Genomic DNA, 19531 nt, shown 5'->3' on the forward strand with positions numbered 1-19531 from the left:
GACTGACTCATGATTTTACAGGAAATAGGAAAAACTAATTTAAAAATAAAATCAGGCCAGTTTATTTCTTTACTTTTTGAAAGCGTGCAATGAAAAATACTTTGAGTTGTAGGAGTTAATGTTCATGCCATTCTCCTTATTCCATCAGCCCTACATGTAACCACCAAAAACACAGGGCCAATATGTTCTATATTTTGCAGGGAACAGCACCATGCACATTGGTACTGCTCAGTATATAAAATCAATCAATAAAAATTACAGGAATGGTTTTTGATGTCTGCTACAAGACATGAATTTGTGTTGGTGTGTGACTGGTAGCCTCACATAGAGTATTAAATGATGTGCACAAGTGGATACCTAGTGGTAAAGTAGTAGCACTGCACTCCTGCTAGTTCACTGTATGCCATTACTGTGGGGAAGTCAAATATAGATCCTAATGTGCTCAGCTTTTAACTTGGCATTTGATACCAGGAAAGTCTGGTGAAGTATTTTGATTTTGGAAGCCCAAGATTGTATTTTTGTGCATGAACTTGGATGCTTCTGATCAGGAATATGGGCCTGCTCACCTCCCAGTGAGTCCATTGCTGCCTGTTTGTTCTTGTATGGATAACAACAATGGTTAGGATTGGCAGGGCTGCAGCCATTACAGGCAAGCTGGGGGGTTCATCATGCATTGTTTATCATCAGAAAACCCACAAACACTAGGAATTAATGTTTTAGGGGATTAATAACAGAAGGTTGGAAGCCTTCCTCCTATTGGCAGGAAAGAGATCACTTGATCATTGCCAGTTAGCTTCACTCCCTCTGGAGCACCTGGCATTGGCCACTGTCAGTAGACAGATACTGCATTAGATGGACCTTTGGTCTGACTTGGTACGGCCGTTCTTATGTTCTTATTGATTACACTGCTCTACAGCCAAAATGCTTCTGAACTAAATGTAGTCCAACTTTACTAATTCTGGGTCACTGAGAACGAAAATGATGCTTAAAATTGTTGATTGGCTCTAGTTTTCAAGATATGCTATTGGGTCAGTATTTACGACCCTTGACTTGGGAATGGCGGAGGATAAGTGAGTTGTATAAAGGGAAGGGATCTCAATTTAAACCAGAAATGACTAAAATACATCTTTGACTGGATCTATGAATAAATCTATGACTGGGTTTGGACAGTACTTCCTTTTTAGGCAAAACAATGAATGATGCAATCTGAAGTTGGTATTGCGTCATACATGATATGAACTGCATCATGTTATTCCTAGAAGTCATGGATGATGCAGTCATAACGAAGCTTACATCACTCTGCTGAACAAATTGCCCTATATCAGCTCTAGAAATCATACAGTGTCATGCTCTCTCATTTGTCAGTGTCTGATTTTGCAAGGGGACACATTTCTGTTTAGCCAAAGTGAGCAGAGATGCCTCGTATTTGTGTGAACAGTGCAGATAACTTGTGCTATGTTTGTGGTGAAGTGACTTTTGCATCACAAAAGCGCAGTATAACTACTATGGTTAAGAAAGCCTATCACCTTGATTTTGGCTGCAAAATTGGAGATCAGGACAAGAGGTGGGCCCCACACATATGCTGCAACACTTGTGCAACAAATCTTCGCCAGTGGTTGAACAGGAAAAGGAAATTATGCCTTTTGCAGTGCCAATGATTTGGAGAGAGCCAACAGATCATACCAGCAATTGTTACTTCTGCATGGTGCCTCCAGTTGGGAAAGGTGTGTCAAAGAGGAAAAAGTGGACTGTGCATTATCCAAACATTCCATCAGCTATACGCCCAGTACCCCACGGAGAAGGACTACCGGTTCGGTTCCTGATGCACCAGAATCATTCTCACTTGAGTCAGACGAGGAAGAGGAAGAGGATGAAACTTCTGGTCCTGAACCATCAATGTCACAGGACCCACATATTCTCCCATCCTCCTCCTCTGAACCACACCTCATAACACAAGGTGAACTGAATGACTTTGTCAGGGATTTGGAACTACCCAAGAGTAAGGCAGAGCTGTTGGGCTCCAGACTACAGCAGTCGAATCTCCTGGCAGGCTATCAGGGCAAATGGAGCCCATCAATGCTTGCAGACTATTGCTGGATAGTGACAAGAGATGCTCCATTTAATAAATACAAGAGACAAGCCAAGAAGCACCAAGTAGACACTGAATAGGACTAAACTATGTACATAATAGTTTTTTGCCTTTTGTTTCATAATAAATTTTATTTATATAACCCTTTTGCTGATTTTTAAAGTGTTACATACACAGGACAGGTGAAATATTATCATGTAAAGCAACCATAAACACAGGAAAAGACCTAGGTTTACAATTTATGATTAAAACTCTACTATCTACACAATATACATAGACATAAAATGTAAAAACTTAAATATCTTAGAAACAGTAGCCAATCAGTTGTTTTGTCATATTTGAATTCAGCACATCAAAATACATAATAAATATCACATTTTATCTCTGAAGCGGATGACTTCTCAAAAATTGTAGACCAGTGTTACCAGCTTGAATCAGCCCAGCCTGGTAGTAACTGAATGTTGGCTTCACTATAACCATTTTTTTTATCATAGGCGGCCAATGCAAGATGACCAAGGCAGAGGCAGCCAGGCCAGTAACATCCACTGGGCTGGGGTCAAAGGTAGGAGCCAAAACTAGTTACCAAGTCAAGTCAGGAAACTGGTACCAAGATCAGGCCATGGAGAAAGGCAGGAGTCAGGAGCTAGACAGGGCGAAAAGACAAGGTCAATAGAAAGGAAGAGTCTGTGTGGTCGCTTAGCATCTCCCTGGGCAGACTTTGTGGTTTAAATAGTGTGGAGCAATTAGGTGGTCTCAGGGTTTTATTGTACTGGCCTTTTTGGGTGGTACTTCCTGCGGAGCCTAAGCATCCAGTAATTGTTGGGTGGCGCTTCAGCTGACTCCCCAGTGGCAACATAAAGGCATTGGTCACCCAGACCCCTATGCTCCTGGGTTCTAGATCTGTGGTTCCTTACATCAAGGTTTCAGAAAGCACCATCAGATGACAGGTTGTTAACAGTATCTGCACTGAGGCTATGAACTGTACGGGGAGGAAAAATCCTCTTATTGTTAGAGGTGATTTCAAATCAGGGATGAGGCACATGAATAGATCATGGGCATATACTACTATGGTAGGATGACCAGATTTTATAGGAGCAGCAAAGAATCCTGTGGCACCTTATAAACTAACAGACGTTTTGGAGCATGAGCTTTCGTGGGTGAATACCAACTTTGTCAGATTTTATAGGGACAGACATGATTTTAGGGTCTTTTTCTTATATTGGCTCCTATTACTCCTCATCCTCTGTCCCAATTTTTCACACTTGCTCTCTGGTCACTCTATACTATGGCCTATTCTCTTTTTTGTGTGTTTAATAAGAGGACTTTCAAAGGACTTAGAAAAGTTGAAAATCACTTTCCATATGATAATTCTGTATGTACATGTAACCCCTAAGATTCATCTTTTGGAAAGAGATCAGAAAAGTGGAAAGATGCTTTTTTGTTTTTTTGTTCCCCTTCAGTTTGTTAATTTGTGCATTGGACAGCACTCAATATGTAAGAGTCTTTCTGCTGCCTTGTATAACTGATTTTCAGTGTGTTCTGAGTTATATAGGTTTACTGATTCAAACCTGGCGCTCAGGGTCTGATTGAGGGTCTAGCTGGCTGAAGCGAAATCCAGATAAGACGGAGGTAATATTTATAGCGTGGAGGAAGCAGCAATAACTGTGGAAATTACATCAACATCCCAGACTCCATATGGCCTCCACTGGTAAAAAAAAGTTCTGCAGTTTGGGAGTACGTTTGGCTCCAAGACTCCTCCTAGATGATCAGGTAGCAGCCACTGCTAAAAATGAGTTTTCCATCTGTGCTTGGTGAGGCAAGTGTGACAATTTCTTTTAAAGGGAGGGTTACACTGCTTAGAACCTGAAGCGGGTGCAGAATGTGGCAGCCTCCCTATTAATTGGGACCTCCCCAAGAACATTTAACACTGATGCTCCATGAGCTTGCCTGACTGCTTCTAGGTTTCTGTTTGAAATTCAAGACTTTATATTTTGAACTTTAAAGTCCATACTGGCATGGGACCAGGCTCTCAGAGAGACCACCTTTCCCCCATGCCATACCCCTGCAGTTGCAATCAGAGGAGGTGCTCAAGCTGTTGCTCTCTCAGTATCAAGGACAGAGGGCTGCTGACAGGGTGTTGTCTTCTGGGAGTCTCTCAATTCTGAATGAGCTCCCTGCTTTAGTCGGCCAGAGCCCTGATTAGCTAATGTTCCAGGCATAGTGCATAGTTCCTCTTTTTTCCAGGGCACTTTGGGAGGGTGTTGTTGGGATAAACTGGAGGCTGCAGGGAGATTTTTGAATATGTAATATGGAAAGAGCAGTCTGTCATCTGGTTTTATCATCTCAGCTATGAGATGCCCAGATCAGCACTCATACTATTTAATCTAAATAAATAAGAACATAAAACATAAGTGTTTTAGGTATTTTTCCTGTTAGCACTGCAGAACCAACACCAATCAGGGAAAGCGAATTGGATTCAATTATCATTCATCCATCAACAGAACTGTTAACTAAGTTCTAGTAGTAAAATCTTTATTACTTGTAATGATGTGTGAACCAGAATGAAAGTCAAGCTGTGTTTCAATTCCAGACTGAGTTTTCAGGGCTTGCAGTTAGTAAAGCCATCTTTCCATTTGAAAATGGAGCAAATTTGATATAGAAGCATGTAAGAGACAATAAACATGGAACCCTAGAAAGCCATTTTCCCATAGTCACTTTGCAAGAGTATACTCACATTACAATTTAAAAATGAACAAAAAACAGGACAGAGACAGAAAATCAGACTGCAGAGGTTAACTGCTACAGTCAACTTAAAGGAAGGTACTTCTTCCCAGTAACTGACAAAGTGTATTATATTTCTAATAATTCTTCCTGTGGTTAGTAATCCACTCCCTATCTTTCCGCTGTAAGGAATGTTGTCTTAACCACAAGCCTTTTTTCTCCTTTCCTAGTATTCAGTTATTTCTATGTTTGATTCTGAAGATGAACATGAACATCTTATGGTTTTTGTAAGAAGAGACCTTCTGGGAGATTTTTTTTGCCTCTAAGATAAAAGCTTGGATTGCATCATTGTGATACCCCCGTATCCCTACCTCTATTCTGATTTCATGTGATACATTAGTTCAGGGTGCTTTGAAAAAGTACTGCAGTTAGCCACAGCAGTGAACTATATTGCTTTAATTCTGCTTTTCAGAGTGCTTTGGAACTGCTGGCAATCATATTTGAGTTAAGACTTCACCAATACATCTGGTGTGATCAGTACTGATTGCATTGCTTTCAGGAACTGCTGGTGCTGTATATAAAGTAATGACTTACAGAACAATTTGTTTACACCAACTAGGCCAGCCCGAGGTTATCAGTTGATGTAGTTCATGCAAAAACTTTGAACATAATATCTTGGGAATGGGTAATGACAGACTATAATATCCCTTTCATAGAATTCCCAGGTTGAAAGGGACCTCAGGAGGTCATCTAGTCCAACTGCCTGCTCAAAGCAGGACCCATCCCCAACTAAATCATCCCAGCCAGGGCTTTGTCAAGACCAACCTTAAAAACCTGTAAGGAAGGAGATTCCACCACCTCCCTAGGTAGCCTATTCCAGTGCTTCATCACGCTCCTAGTGAAAAAGTTTTTCCTAATATCCAATCTAAACCTTCCCCACTGCAACTTGAGACCATTACTCCTTGTTTTGTCATCTGAGAGCAGTCTAGATACATCCCCTTTGAACCCCCTTTCAGGTAGTTGAAAGCAGATATCAAATCCCCCCTCTTTCTTCTCTTCTGCAGACTAAACAAGCCCAGTTCCCTCAACCTCTCCTCATAAGTCATGTGCTCCAGCCCTCTAATCATTTTTGTTGCCTCCGCTGGACTCTCTCCAATTTTCCTACATCCTTCTTGTAGTCTGGGGCCCAAAACTGGACACAGTACTCCAGATGAGGTCTCATCAATGTCAAACAGAGGATATTTCAAGGCTAGGCAGAAATTTCATCTTCACTAGCAAAGATGAGAAGCTGGATATGAGTCAGTATGCCCTTGTTGCCAAGAAGGCTAATGGCATTTTGGGCTGTATTAGTAGGGCATTGCCAGCAGATTGAGGGACATGATCATTCCCCTCTTTAAGTGTATTTTAAACAAATTAAATGCAAAAACACCCATTAAAAGATTGTCTGTTCTTGAGTAACAGGGGTTAAACTGCATCATTTTATGTAGCACAACTCCATAGAACATCATGGGGAATGAGCATATTGCATGTCACAGATGGTAAATCACCTGCATTTCTTATGGAACAGCTCGTGAGTCCATTTGCTGAAAACTATAATTGTCATCAAGTAATGCAGCACACTGATAGCTGGAGGACTTCACCAGACCTTGTATATTTTGCTGCTTAGTCTCCATAACAAATATTAAATTTAAGAATGATTGAAGGTCAAATGCCCTAATAATTAAATTAAATGAAATTAGCAATAGTTTTTGGAGATGTCTAATACTAATACGTAGTCCTGCCTTAAGAGGGAAGACCTTGAGGTCAGGTCAGTCCTATGATTCTACATGTAGGCTCAAGTCTGAATTTGGCTAACATTTCTTGGTGGCCTCACCAGTCCAGTTGTAGAGTAGTCCACATCACAGAATTCTGATAATTTAACATCAGCAGCACCCTTTCTTCAGGAGAGATTTGGATATGGAGTAGTATGGATGTTTTACAATAGGCAGCTTGCAAAGGATCTTCTTAGAGCATGCCTGGCTCCAGCAAGGTCTAGCAGTCATTTTCCAAAGGATTCATTCTCTCAAAAGGGGGTGGGGGGCGGGGAAGAGATCAAGGTATTGCAATATTTAACTGATGCAAAATGCTCTGGGCCAATTTTTAAAAAAAAAAAAAAAACAGTGACCATAGCTGTGTGTGCTAATCACCAAAAAACATGTACCAGTCCCCATGAAGTACAGGTATACGAACTAAGCTATACTGCAGAGATCAATTCTGCACTGTCAGGGAGCTAGGCTAAATGAACTATTCTCTCTCACTTTCCTGCAGCCCAATCCTGAAGTCTTTAGAGTGTTTTTACTCACTCGGTCCCAGCAAAATTGTTCAGTTACCTGGATTGGGTAAGGATTTGTCTTAAATATGATTCTATGATCAATCTGCAGCGATAGGTCTCTACCACTAGAGAGCAGTTCTGCATTATGTAGAACAAAACATCACAGGGTTTGCAAAGGCTTCAGTAAATGACACCTTTCAAGTTTCAGCCTCCCACTTAGGGTATGTCCAGACTACCCGCCAGATCGGCAGGTAGTGATAGATATATCGTGTCTCATCTAGACACGATATATCGATCCTCGAATGTGCTCCTGTCGACTCCGGAACTCCACCAGGGTGAGAGGCGGTAGCGGAGTTGATGGGGGAGCCATGGCCATCGATCCCGCGCTGTGAAGACGGGAGGTAAGTCGAAATAAGATACGTCAACTTCAGCTACAGTATTCCTGTGTAGACCAGGATACATCCCAGTATAGACCAGGCTTTGGGGTGATCAGATGTCTCGATTTTATAGGGACGGTCCCGATTTTTGAGGCTTCTTTTATAGGCTCCTATTACCTCCCACCCCCTGTCCTGATTTTTCACATTTGCTGTCTGGTCTCCTTACTCCCACTACATATGTACCGCTCACTCTTTCACCTCAGAGACCCAATAGGACCTTGAGCTATTGATTTTTTTATTACTGTGAATTATTTGTCTCGGAAAGGATAATTATGAAACAAAGAACTTTCTCATTATTTTCAGGACACTGAACCTTTCTGAAATTCTGAGTACTCAGAGAAAATCAGAACATTCAAGAGAGATGAGGTAAACCTGCTATATTAATAAGCCTTATTACATTTTCAGATATACGTAGCAGTCTGACGAAGTAGGTATTCACCCACGGAAGCTTATGCTCCAATACATCTGTTAGTCTATAAGGTGCCACAGGACTCTGTTGCATAGCAGTTAAGAATATTTTTGCATAATGTAGCCAAAAGCTGGCTGGAAGCTGATCAGTTCTTGTAATTAATTTGTATCTAGTTCTTATAATGTGTTTCCTTTCCATAAAATCAACCTTAGAAGTTTCCTATCTCGCTTGAAAAAAAATCAAATCTGCCACTAAAGCCCTGTTTAGAAGCACCCTGTACATATCACTTGCCTGCTTTAAGAATTTATTTTTACAGTATTTGGATGGTCATAATTTACTGAACAATATGGCCAATGCGAGCAGTGACAAATATTATCCGCTATCAGACATCTGCAGCATGGCAGGATGCAGTGGCCCAATCCCATAACTCTGCTCAGACCTCATACATGGAGTCAAGAGGAAAGGACTGAAGGCCCATTTAGGAAATCTCCATAAGATCTACCTACCTAACAAGTGTCATGGAGATAAACCTCCTGAGAAGGGAGGAAGTGTTTCCAGTGCTATACAGTACTTCCCTTGCATGTTCTCAGCATGTACCCAATAGCAACTCAGATGTATTTGTTTTCTTGGCGTGAAATCCTGAGCCCATTAAAGTCAATGATACCACTAGTGCTTTGCTCTAGTTAGAAGTGATGCTGGAACATTTTTAATAGTAGGGGTGCTGAAAGCCAGCCCCCTTACCTCTATCCTGCCCCCAACCCCTACAGTTGGGTCTGGGAGCAGGGCCATGTCTCCGGGGGGTTGAGGGGGAGGAAAGACATGGACAAGGATAAGGGAACCCCCACGTGAACTATTTATCTCAGAAAGGATGCCATGTCTCCGGGGGGTTGGGGGGAGGAGGAAAGACATGAACAGGGATAAGGGGACCCCCCACTGTGAACTATTTATCTCAGAAAGGATAATAAAATCTGCAGCATCCCCCACACCTAGTTCCCACGTCTATGCTAGTTAGCAGCAACACAAACTTTGCTATCAGACAGTTTCCCCTGACCTGGATGCATCTGCCATATCATATAATTGAGATTAACATTATTTGTAGCACATTTATGTATTGTAAAGCCAGTGCCACAGCTGCTCCTCCAAGAGATTGTTTTATGGTGGATCATACCAGACAATGATTTCCAAAAATAATGCATATCACAACACCACCACTTTGTATTTATATGTGAGTGCCTTTCCTTCAAAGATCTCAATGCATTTTCCAAAGTTAAGTAGTATTATCCTCATTTTATGGAGGAACTGAGGTAGAGAGAGATGAATAGACCTACATGACCAGAGTCACCCAGTGAGTTGGAGACAAGACTAGAATCAACATTTTCTGGTACTCAGTGCCCAACATCAAACAATGTTTACTATCACCATGCAGCGAGGTTTCAAGAGAGCAGCAGGGATTTGCAGTATTTTGTGCTGGGTTCCGTGTGCGCCAGTCAGGAAAGCTGCCAGCTTTTTTTGCCGCCCTAGGCGGTGGAAAGTCCCACCCCCAAAATGCCACCCCCAACAGAGGTGGCGGAAGGTCCTGCCACCACGGTCCCCTCCCCCAAATGTTAGTGCTCTAGGCAACCACCTAGGTCACTAATAGGTTGCACTGGCCATGATGCCAGTGAAGTGAAAAGTACAGGAGAAATGCAATGTATGTTTGTGAAATGCCAAGCACGCTGAACCATGTCATATATTAAAAGCAGCATGGTAAATGTAACAACTAGGCCTCAGGCGACAGTCACAAATTGGATCTGTTATATTCCTTTCATTTCAGTAACACATTCTACAAGCTCTTCACTTGCAGGGTTTATAAACTCTGGCAAGAGCATAACATGTAACCTGCTGAGTTTAAAAGCATTGAAGAAAATTTCTCAAATTCTTAAGGTCTTCAGCAAATGAACTTTTCTATGCTAAGAAATGTTCTGCTTTGGACTATGTTATTTTCATTGGTTTTTTTTTTTTTTTTAAAACAACAAACATTCTGCCTCCTTAGAAGCTTGAAAACAAAGAAATTCTAATGACATCCTTCTCCACTGATTCCTCCTCCAACTGTTTCAGATCATGCCATGATTTCACCAACAATAGCCATCTATGGGGTTCCATAGATGAACTCCAGGATTGGGTTTTTTAAGAGAGCAGAGAGTGATGAAGCATTGCCTACAGAAAAAAAGTTGTACCACTTTTCCTATACTGGTATTGTTAAATCCATGCAACCCCTCTAGTGCAGTGTGAACGTGTAGGACTCACTGCTGTGGCACCTCCTGCTGGAGGCCTCAGAGAATTAGCGCATCCAGCCTCTGGAGCATTCTCTGCAGGCCGGTGTTCCGCTACCGCTGACCCCCGTGTCCCTCCCAGGACCCACTGCCCTTTGGCTTTGGGTGCTGCCCCCGGCAATACCCCCACAGTCTCAGGGTCTCCTCACCCAGGGGAACCCCCAACCCTCTATCCCCACCTTGCCTCAGTCATGGGCTACTGCCAGTCACCAACTAGCCTAGTCCTGGGGCAGACTGCAGCGTACACGCCATTCATCACTGGCAAGAAGGGGTTGGACCTGCTGCCTCTGCCTACTCATGGGCTGCCCCCTTCAACCTCCAATACCCGTTGACCTTCTGCTAGGCCACAGCCTGGGGCTTTCCAAGCTGGAGCCTCCCCAGATCCTCTGCCTTTCCCCAGCCCTGCTCTGCTCAAGGCCCTACAGCCAGGTCCATCTCCCTCTACAGCTAGAGAGAGACTGCTTGATCCTGGCCCACTGCCCTCTTATAAGGGCCAGCTGGGCCCTTATTAAGCCAGCTACAACTGTGGCTGCTTCCCAATCAGCCCAGCTTTCAAAGCTGCAGCCCTCTTTCAGGGCTGATTTTACCCCTGCAGCCCTCTTTCAGGGCTGATTTCAAGCCCTTCAAGGCAGGAGGAGGTGACCACCCTGCTACATGCAGGCACAGTCATATCAGTAAAAGGTGCTTATATTGGTATAGCTTAATCACATATGGATAGGGGATAAGTTATATCAGTATAAGGCACCCTTATACCAGTATAACTGAGTCCACACTAGGGGCTGGTCTACAACAAAAAATTATATTGGCCGAACTATGTTGGTCAGTGGTATGGATTTTAACACCCCTGACCAAGGTATTTATGAGGCTATAAGGCTAGTTTAGATGCAGCCAAGTTGACGGAAGAAGACTTCCATTGACACAGTTAACTTCATTCAGGAGGTGGTGTTCCAACTGCCAGAAAACTGTCAGTGGAGGCTGCATCTACACTATGGGGTTATGCTGATATACCTATGCTGTGACAGCCTTCATAGTGTAGACATAGACATACCCTGGGAGTTGTACCAGTATAACTAAAATCAGTCTCCTAACTAAAATAATTGTATCAGCACAAAAACTGTAGACCAAGCCTAATATGATTCTTATACTTACTTCTGTTTGTGCACCAATGTCAACAACAACTGCAGCTGCTCAACACAGCTGCAGGCCTCGTATAGTTAATTGCTATAGGAGGAGTCTACACATTTTGTTTTTACATCAGCCAGACAAAAAATGGGAGGAAGAGACAGACATGGTCTAGTGAGAGGGAGCACGTATAAGGTTAGGGGCTGTATGACTGGGACATTTGGGTTCTATTCCTGGTTCTGTCACTGGGCAAATCTCAATTTCTGTGCCTCAGTTTTTCCATCTGTAATATAAGGATAAGCAGCAAAGAATCCTGTGGTACCTTATAAACTAACAGACGTATTGGAGCATGAGCTTTGGTGGGTGAATACCCACTTCGTCGGATGCATGAGGATATAATATAAGAATAAGTGACCTCCTTTGTGAGACTTAATTCATATAATGTTTGTAAACTGCTTTGAGAGCCCTTGATGAAAGGCATTATAAAAGTGAATGTGCAGAGTACTGTTATTAATGCGGGTTCTTATTGCTTTGGTGGTTTTAAAGGATTTCGGTGATACAGTGTTGACATTTTTAAAGACTGATAGAATTTGGAAGGATTTCCCCACTAATAGGTGGAATTGTTAGCCTAAATTACTTAATTGTTTAAAAAATAGAGCAACAAGTTGGGTGAGATAATATCTTTTATTGAACAAACTACTGTAGGTGAAAGATACAAGCTTTCAAGTTACACAGAGCTCTACAATGTACATCCATACCTAGTTGTACTCAGATAGGTATGGATAGTTATTCAGGGATCAATGGAAAGTGAGATGGTCATGTCACTCCACTTCTGAATGTACAGGAGTCCACATCTCATTTACTTTGTCCACATTTGGCACTAACTCGCACTTCTGTATGTCAATCTTGTCAGAACTTTCCTTTTCATTTGTAGAAATAACCTTTTTGAAGCAAGTTAACATAGCATTTGGGGAAGCTGACAGACTAAAGCGATACTAGAGATTGGATCTGATCTTTTTGATCTGGGTCAAACACCTCCAAACTTTAGGAAAGATTGGCTTTGTAACCAAAGTTTGCAGCTTCTGCCTATCTCCTCTAGCAAGTATCATTATCCCCATCTCTGAAATGCAGATAATGAGACTTACCCACCTTTACAATCTTTGAGATGCAAGATAAAATATTCTATATTACAGTTAAATTGTTTTTAGCATTAATCCACAGAACAAATACAGCATGGGCAATGACAATGAAAGATTCTCTGCAATGCCCAGTTAATTTCTCTCAATCCAAACCTGAAGAGATCACAGGTAGAAATGATAAGAGATTAAATCTATTTAAGGACATGGCTTTTCTGCTGAGAATGCCAACAAAAGTGCAAATTAGTGTCAAGCATCCACTGGTTTTGCATTGTTGATGGTCCACCAGGATGTGGACTAAGACCACCAAACACATTTAGGTTAAGACATTGAACTGACATCAGCTGGTACCAACTTTGAATCAAAACCAACTTGAGCAGGATTTTAAGCAATGATCCAGGTTAAAGGCTATGTTTCCTACTAGTCAACCTCTTAGCCAATCAGTCTTTCTAGCTAGATGGCTACTTCTAGGTGGGATATAGATGGAGCAATATAAGATAGGATATCTGGTTCCTTCTAATATCTGTTTTGCAACACATAAATTAAGCAGCATTGGGGATATTAATGAATTTCCCAGTTTTTTCGTTTGTCACAGGATCTGCTTTGTGATTCTATGTATATGCACGTCCTTGTATGGCTATATAGTGTAAAATGCAGTGTTATTGAGACAGGTCTGATTTTCTTCCTACATTGTTAGAGTCTTTAAGGATTACCTCGAAAGATGATTGATATTAGAATCATCACAATGGGATATTTCTTCAGAAATATTGCTATTGTTAAAATGCCAAACTGCAGGTATGTATTTAGACCTACCACAAATATACAAAGAGGTAGACAATTTGAATAAAACCACACAGCACGTGGAAAGTTAAGTGAGAATTCCATTATCTGATATTTCCAAAATTTCTCACAGATTTTAAAGCCTGAAGGAGCCATTGTGATCATCTAGTCTGACCTTCTATACATTGCAGGCCACAGAACGTCACCCACCCGCTCCTGTAATAGACCTATAACCTCTGGCTGAGTTACTGAAGTCCTCAAATCTTGATTTAAAGACGTCAAGTTACAGAGAATCCACCATTTACTCTAGTTTAAATGAGCAAGTGACCTATGCCCCACGCTGCAGAGGAAGGCAAAAGCCCTCAGTCTTTGCCAATCTCACCTGGGGGAAAATTCCTGACACCAAATATGGCAATCGGTTAGATCCTGAGCATGTCAGCAAGACCCAGCAGACATCTCATCAAGGGGTTTGGAGGCTTGGCCCTCTAATCAGGGGATTGTCCTTAGATCTGTGGGGAAATCCAGTAGCTCAGGACATTTGTGAAGATATCCAGCCCTTCAGAGTGTATGTCTACAGTGCACTCTTGGGGGATGTTTGCACCTCGTGTAGACATATCCATGCTAGCTTTAATCTAGTTAGCTCAGGTACTGGAGCTGTGAAGCCATGGGAGCATGGGCTTTGGCGTGGGCAGTACAAGCCTGCCCAGAACCCAGAGTAATTACTCACGTGGCTAGCCAGAGCTGACGTGTGCTATGCTGCAGATTCACTACACCAGTATCTGAGCTAGCTAGATTAAAGCTAGCTTGGTGGTGTCTACATGAGCTGCAATCACACCTTGTGACTGCAGTATAGACATACCCTGAGTTACTTTCTGAGCCCTCCTCCCCATCAACAGCCATGCTGTCATTGCCATCCAGCCCCTCAGGAAAATGGGTGATATGGAGAGGAATCTGCTTGTGAGTGCAGACAGAATTATCTTTATAGTAATGGCTACATTTTACTTGAGGTTGCTGGGGGCTGATACTAGATAGAATGACAGTCCCTTAGTTCTGCTCCACTCCACCTCTAAACTCAGAAAAGAAAGATGGTCTTGTGGTTAAAGTTATAACCTGGGCAGCAGGAAATCTGGGGTCAGTTCTCAGCTCTGCAACAGACTCCCTGTGTGACCTTTGGTAAATCACTTAATCTCTCTCTGTTCCCCATCTGTAAAATGGAGGTAATTATAATTCCCTACCTCACAAGGCTTTTGAGAGAACGCATTCATTAAATGTTTGTGATGAACTCAGCTGCTATGGTGACAGATGCCATATAAGTACACAGCTATAGAGCTTGGAATGCATGATGTTCACATAAAGGGAAGGCAAATGCCACCTCTTTTGCTTTACTCACATATAGACTTTGGGCACCAGAATATGTTTTTACTTTTCTCAACCCTGAGCTCTATTGAGGGTGGGGAGAGGAAGGAATGATGATATATCTCACAAATTCTCCTTTAATCCACATTTCCTTAGTATTAAAAGAATGAGAAAACTTACTGGTATGTTAGATAAATAAAACTGTCTCTAAATAAAATACCTTTTGAAGCTTACCAGAAGGCATCAATAAATCAGACAATGTTCTAAAGACAATACTGTCCCAGGGCAAATTCAATTAAATTCAAATAATATTGTTGTCTGCCTTCCCTGGTGCCAATATCTGTAGCATATTTTCTCTTTGATATCATTATTAGTTTTCTTTTTGTGAGCTCAGATGGAGATGTCTGAGTTGCCCTGCACAAAGACTAAATGCTATCATCTTATTCACACACATTATTTGTTAGGTTAGCAATTAAACAGGGTTAAAGGTATCAAGCAGCTTGCACGGATCTAGTGCAGGGGTGGGAAAACTATAGCCTATGGGCAGCCCATCAGGCCTTTTAATCCAGCCCTCAAGCTTCCGCCGGGGAGCAGGGTCAGAGGCTTGCTATGTGGCCCCCGGAAGCAGCAGCATATCCCACCTCCAGCTCCTATGCTTAGGGGCAGTCAGGGGGGGTCTCTGCATGCTGCTCCCCCAAGCACTGCCCCCTGCAGCTCCAACTGGCCAGGAACCACAGCCAATGGGAGCTGCAGGGGCGGCATCTGTGGATGGGGCAGTGTGCAGAGCCGCCTGGCTGCACCTCCGCATAGGAGCGGGAGAAGGAATATGCTTCTGCTTCCGGGAGCTGCTTAAGGTAAGCTCTGCCCAGAGCCAGCACCCCTATGTCCCAACCCACTTCCCCAGTCCTGATCCATCTCCTGCACTCCAAGCTTGGAGCATCCTCCTGCACCCCAAACCGCTCATCCCCAGCCCTACTCCAAAGCCTTCACCCCAGCCAGAGCCCTCAACCCCCTCCATGCCCCAGCCCCAATCACCCTTCCATCCTGTGAACCCCTTGGTCCCAGCCCAGAGCACTCTTGCACCCCAAACCCCTCATCCCCAGATGCACCCCAGAGCCCACACCCCCAGCCAGAGCTCTCACACACACTGCACACCCCAAATCCATGCCTCAGCCCAGAGCCCCCTCCCTCCCTCCAAACTCCTCAGTCGCAGCCCAGAGCACCCTCCTGCACCCCAAACTCCTCATCCCCAGATGCACCCCAGAGCCGACACCCCCAGCCAGAGCTCTCACACACCCCCCACACCCGAAATCCAAGCCTCAGCCCAGAGCCCCCTCCCTCCCTCCAAACTCCTCGGTCGCAGCCCAGAGCACCCTCCTGCACCCCAAACCCCTCATCCCCAGTCCTACCCCAAAGCCCTCTTGCTGGAGCCTTCATCCCCTAGCCCCCTGGCCTAGCCTGGAGCCCCCCCTCCCACACCCTGAACTCATCATTTCTGGTCCCATCTCAGAGACCGCACCCCCAGCCGGAGCCCTCACCTTAACCCCCAATTTTGTGAGGATTCATGGCCTGCCATACAATTTTTATACCTAGATGTGGCCCTCAGGCCAAAAACTTTTCCCACCCTAATCTAGTGAATTGGTCAGGATTCTTGGCTGTTTTCTCTCAATACGAATAGGATCATTTCATTGATCAAAAAGATATCAGGATTTTGAAAGACATTATGGACCAGAGAGGATTGAACCTGATGATATAGTTTCAATATTATTACTGAGGCATGTAGAATTCAGTACCGTGATATACATGCCTAATTCTTTTTTGAACATGGACACAAAAGGTTCATGGAGGCTGTAGTGAGGCAGAGTGCTTACATGATAGAAGAGAGTCCTGGAGGCCAAATTTAGGCTGCTAGGTAAGAAACTGAAGTCCAGGACCTCCATGGTAGCATTATCTGAAATGCTTCCAATTCCATGCGCAGGGCCAGTTAGGCAGAACTGTAGGGTCTCAATGCATGGATGAGATGATGAAGTAGGGAGGAGGAGTTTAGATTTATTAGGAACTGGGGAAACTTTTGGGAAAGGGAGAGCCTATACAGGAAAGATGGGTTCCACATAAACCAAAATGGAACCAGATTGCTGGTGCTTAAAATTAAAAAGGTCGTAGAGCAGTTTTAAAACTAAGGGCTGGGGGAAAGCCGACAGGTGCAGAGGAGCATGTGGTTTGGACTTCCCTAAGGGGAGGATCTATAAATGAAGATTCCCTATGTCCTAATAAGGAGGAGAGGCAGGAAGATGATAAAATACAGGTAGGGTCTGATGAGAAACAGTCAAAAGAAAAAAAGTCCCATTCAATTACAGCACGCAATGGCAGATAAGTTTTTAAAGTGCTTATATACCAATGCTAGAAGTCTAAATAATAAGATGGGCGAACTAGAGTGCCTTGTACAGGGTGACCAGATGTCCTGATTTTATAGGGAAAGTCCTGATTTTTGGGTCTTTTTCTTATATAGGCTCCTATTACCCCCCGCCCTTGTCCCGATTTTTCACATTTGCTGTCTGGTCACCCTTGCCTAGTATTAAATGAAGATATTGATATAATAGGCATCACAGAAACCTGGTGGAATGAGAATAATCAATGGGATGCAGTAATACCAGGGTACAAAATATATTGGAAGGGCAGAATACGTCGTGCTTTTTTGCTGCTCCAAGTGGAGAAGCTGGGGAAAAAAAAAAACAAAAAAAGATAAAGCCACAATCGGCAGCACTTCAGTGGCAGCTCTATTGCGCCGTTTCATTCTTCAGCGGCAATTCGGTGGCAGATCCTTCCCTCCGAGAGGGACTGAGGGACCCGCCACCAAATTGCCGCCGAAAACCCGGACGTGCTGCCCCTTTCTATTGGCCGCCCCAGGCACCTGCTTCCTTTGCTGGTGCCGAGCCAGCCCTGCTAGTGGGAGAGTGGCACTGTATGTGAAAGAAAGCATAGAATCAAATGAAGTAAAAATCTTAAATGAACCAAACTGTACCACAGAATCTCTGTGGATAGTAATTTCATCCTTGAATAATAGGAATATAGCAGTAGGGATATAAGAACATAAGAGATATATTACAGACCACCTGATCAGGATGGTGATAGTGACTGTGAAATGCTCTGGGAGATTAGAGAGGCTATTAAAATAAAAAACTCAATAATAATGGGGGTTTCAACTATCCCCATATTGACTGGGTATATATCACTTCAGGAAGGGATGCAAGATAAAGTTTCTTGACACCTTAAATGACTGCTTCTTGGAGCAGCTAGTCCTGGAACCACATCGGCCCAACACTGTAGCATTTAATTTCAGAAAGGGGAACAACACAAAAATGAGGAGATTAGTTAAACAGAAATTAAAAGGTATAGCACCAAAAGGAAAATCCCTGCAAGCTGCATGGCAACTTTTTAAAGCCACCATAATAAAGGCTCAACTTAAATGAATACCCCAAATTAAAAAACATGGTAAGAGAACCAGAAAAGAGCCACCATGGCTAAACAACAAAGTAAAAGAAGCAGTGAGAGGCAAAAAAGCATCCTTTAAAAAGTAGAAGTTAAATCCTAATGAGGAAAATAGAAAGGAGCATAAAACCTGGCAAATGAAGTGTAAAAATGTAATTAGGAAGGCCAAAAAAGAATTTGAAGAACAGCTAGCCAAAGTAATAGCAAAAATTTGTTTAAGCACATCAGAAGCAGGAAACCTGCTAAACAACCAGTGGGGCTACTGGACAATCAAGATGCTAAAGGAGCACTCAAGGATGATAAGGCCATTGCGGAGAAACTAAATGAATTCTCTGCATCAGTCTTCATGGCTGAGGATGTGAGGGAGATTCCAAAACCTGAGCCATTCTTCTTAGGTGACAAATCTGAGGAACTGTCCCAGATTGAGATGTCATTAGAGGTGGTTTTGGAACAAATTGATCAACTAAACAGTAATAAGTCACTAGGACCAGATGGTATTCACCCAAAGAGTTCTGAAGGAACTCAAATGTGAAATTGCAACGCTACTAACTGTTTTATAAAAGCAGCAAAGAGTCCTGTGGCACCTTGTAGACTAACAGATGTGTTAGAGCATGAGCTTTCATGGATGAATACCCACTTCGTCGAATGCATGTGATGAAGTGGGTATTCACCCACGAAAGTTCATGCTCCAATATGTCTGTTAGTCTATAAGGTGCCACAGGACTCTTTGCTGCTTTTACAAATCCAGACTAACACGGCTACACCTCTGATAGATTACATATGACAGTTAAGTATCATTTAAATCAGCTTCTGTACCAAATGATTGGAGGATAGCTAACGTGATGCCAATTTTAAAAAAAGGCTTCAGAGATGACCCCAGCAATTAGAGGCCAGTAAGCCTGACTTCAGTACTGGGCAAACTGGCTGAAACTATAGTAAAGAACAAAATTGTCTGACATATATTAACATAATTTGCTGGGGAATAGTCCACATGGTTTTTGTAAAGGGAAATAATGCCTCACCAATCTACTAGAATTCTTTGAGAGGGGTCAACAAGCATGTGGACAAGGGGGATCCAGTGGATATAGTGTATTTAGATTTTCAAGAAAGCCTTTGACAAGGTCCCTCACCAAAGGCTCTTAAGCAAAGTAACCAGTCATGGGATAAGAAGGAAAGTTCTCTCATGGATTGGTAACTGGTTAAAAGATAGGAAACAAAGGGTAGGAATAAGTGGTCAGTTTTCAGAGAGAGAGTAAATAGTGATGTCCCCCAGAGGTCTGTACTGGGACCAGTTCTATTCAACATATTCATAAATGATCTGGAAAAAGGGGTAAACAGTGAAGTGGCAAAATTTGCAGATGATACAAAA

The sequence above is a fragment of the Gopherus evgoodei genome, chromosome 6 (assembly GCF_007399415.2).
Source record: "Gopherus evgoodei ecotype Sinaloan lineage chromosome 6, rGopEvg1_v1.p, whole genome shotgun sequence".
In the NCBI taxonomy this organism is placed as follows: domain Eukaryota; kingdom Metazoa; phylum Chordata; order Testudines; family Testudinidae; genus Gopherus; species Gopherus evgoodei.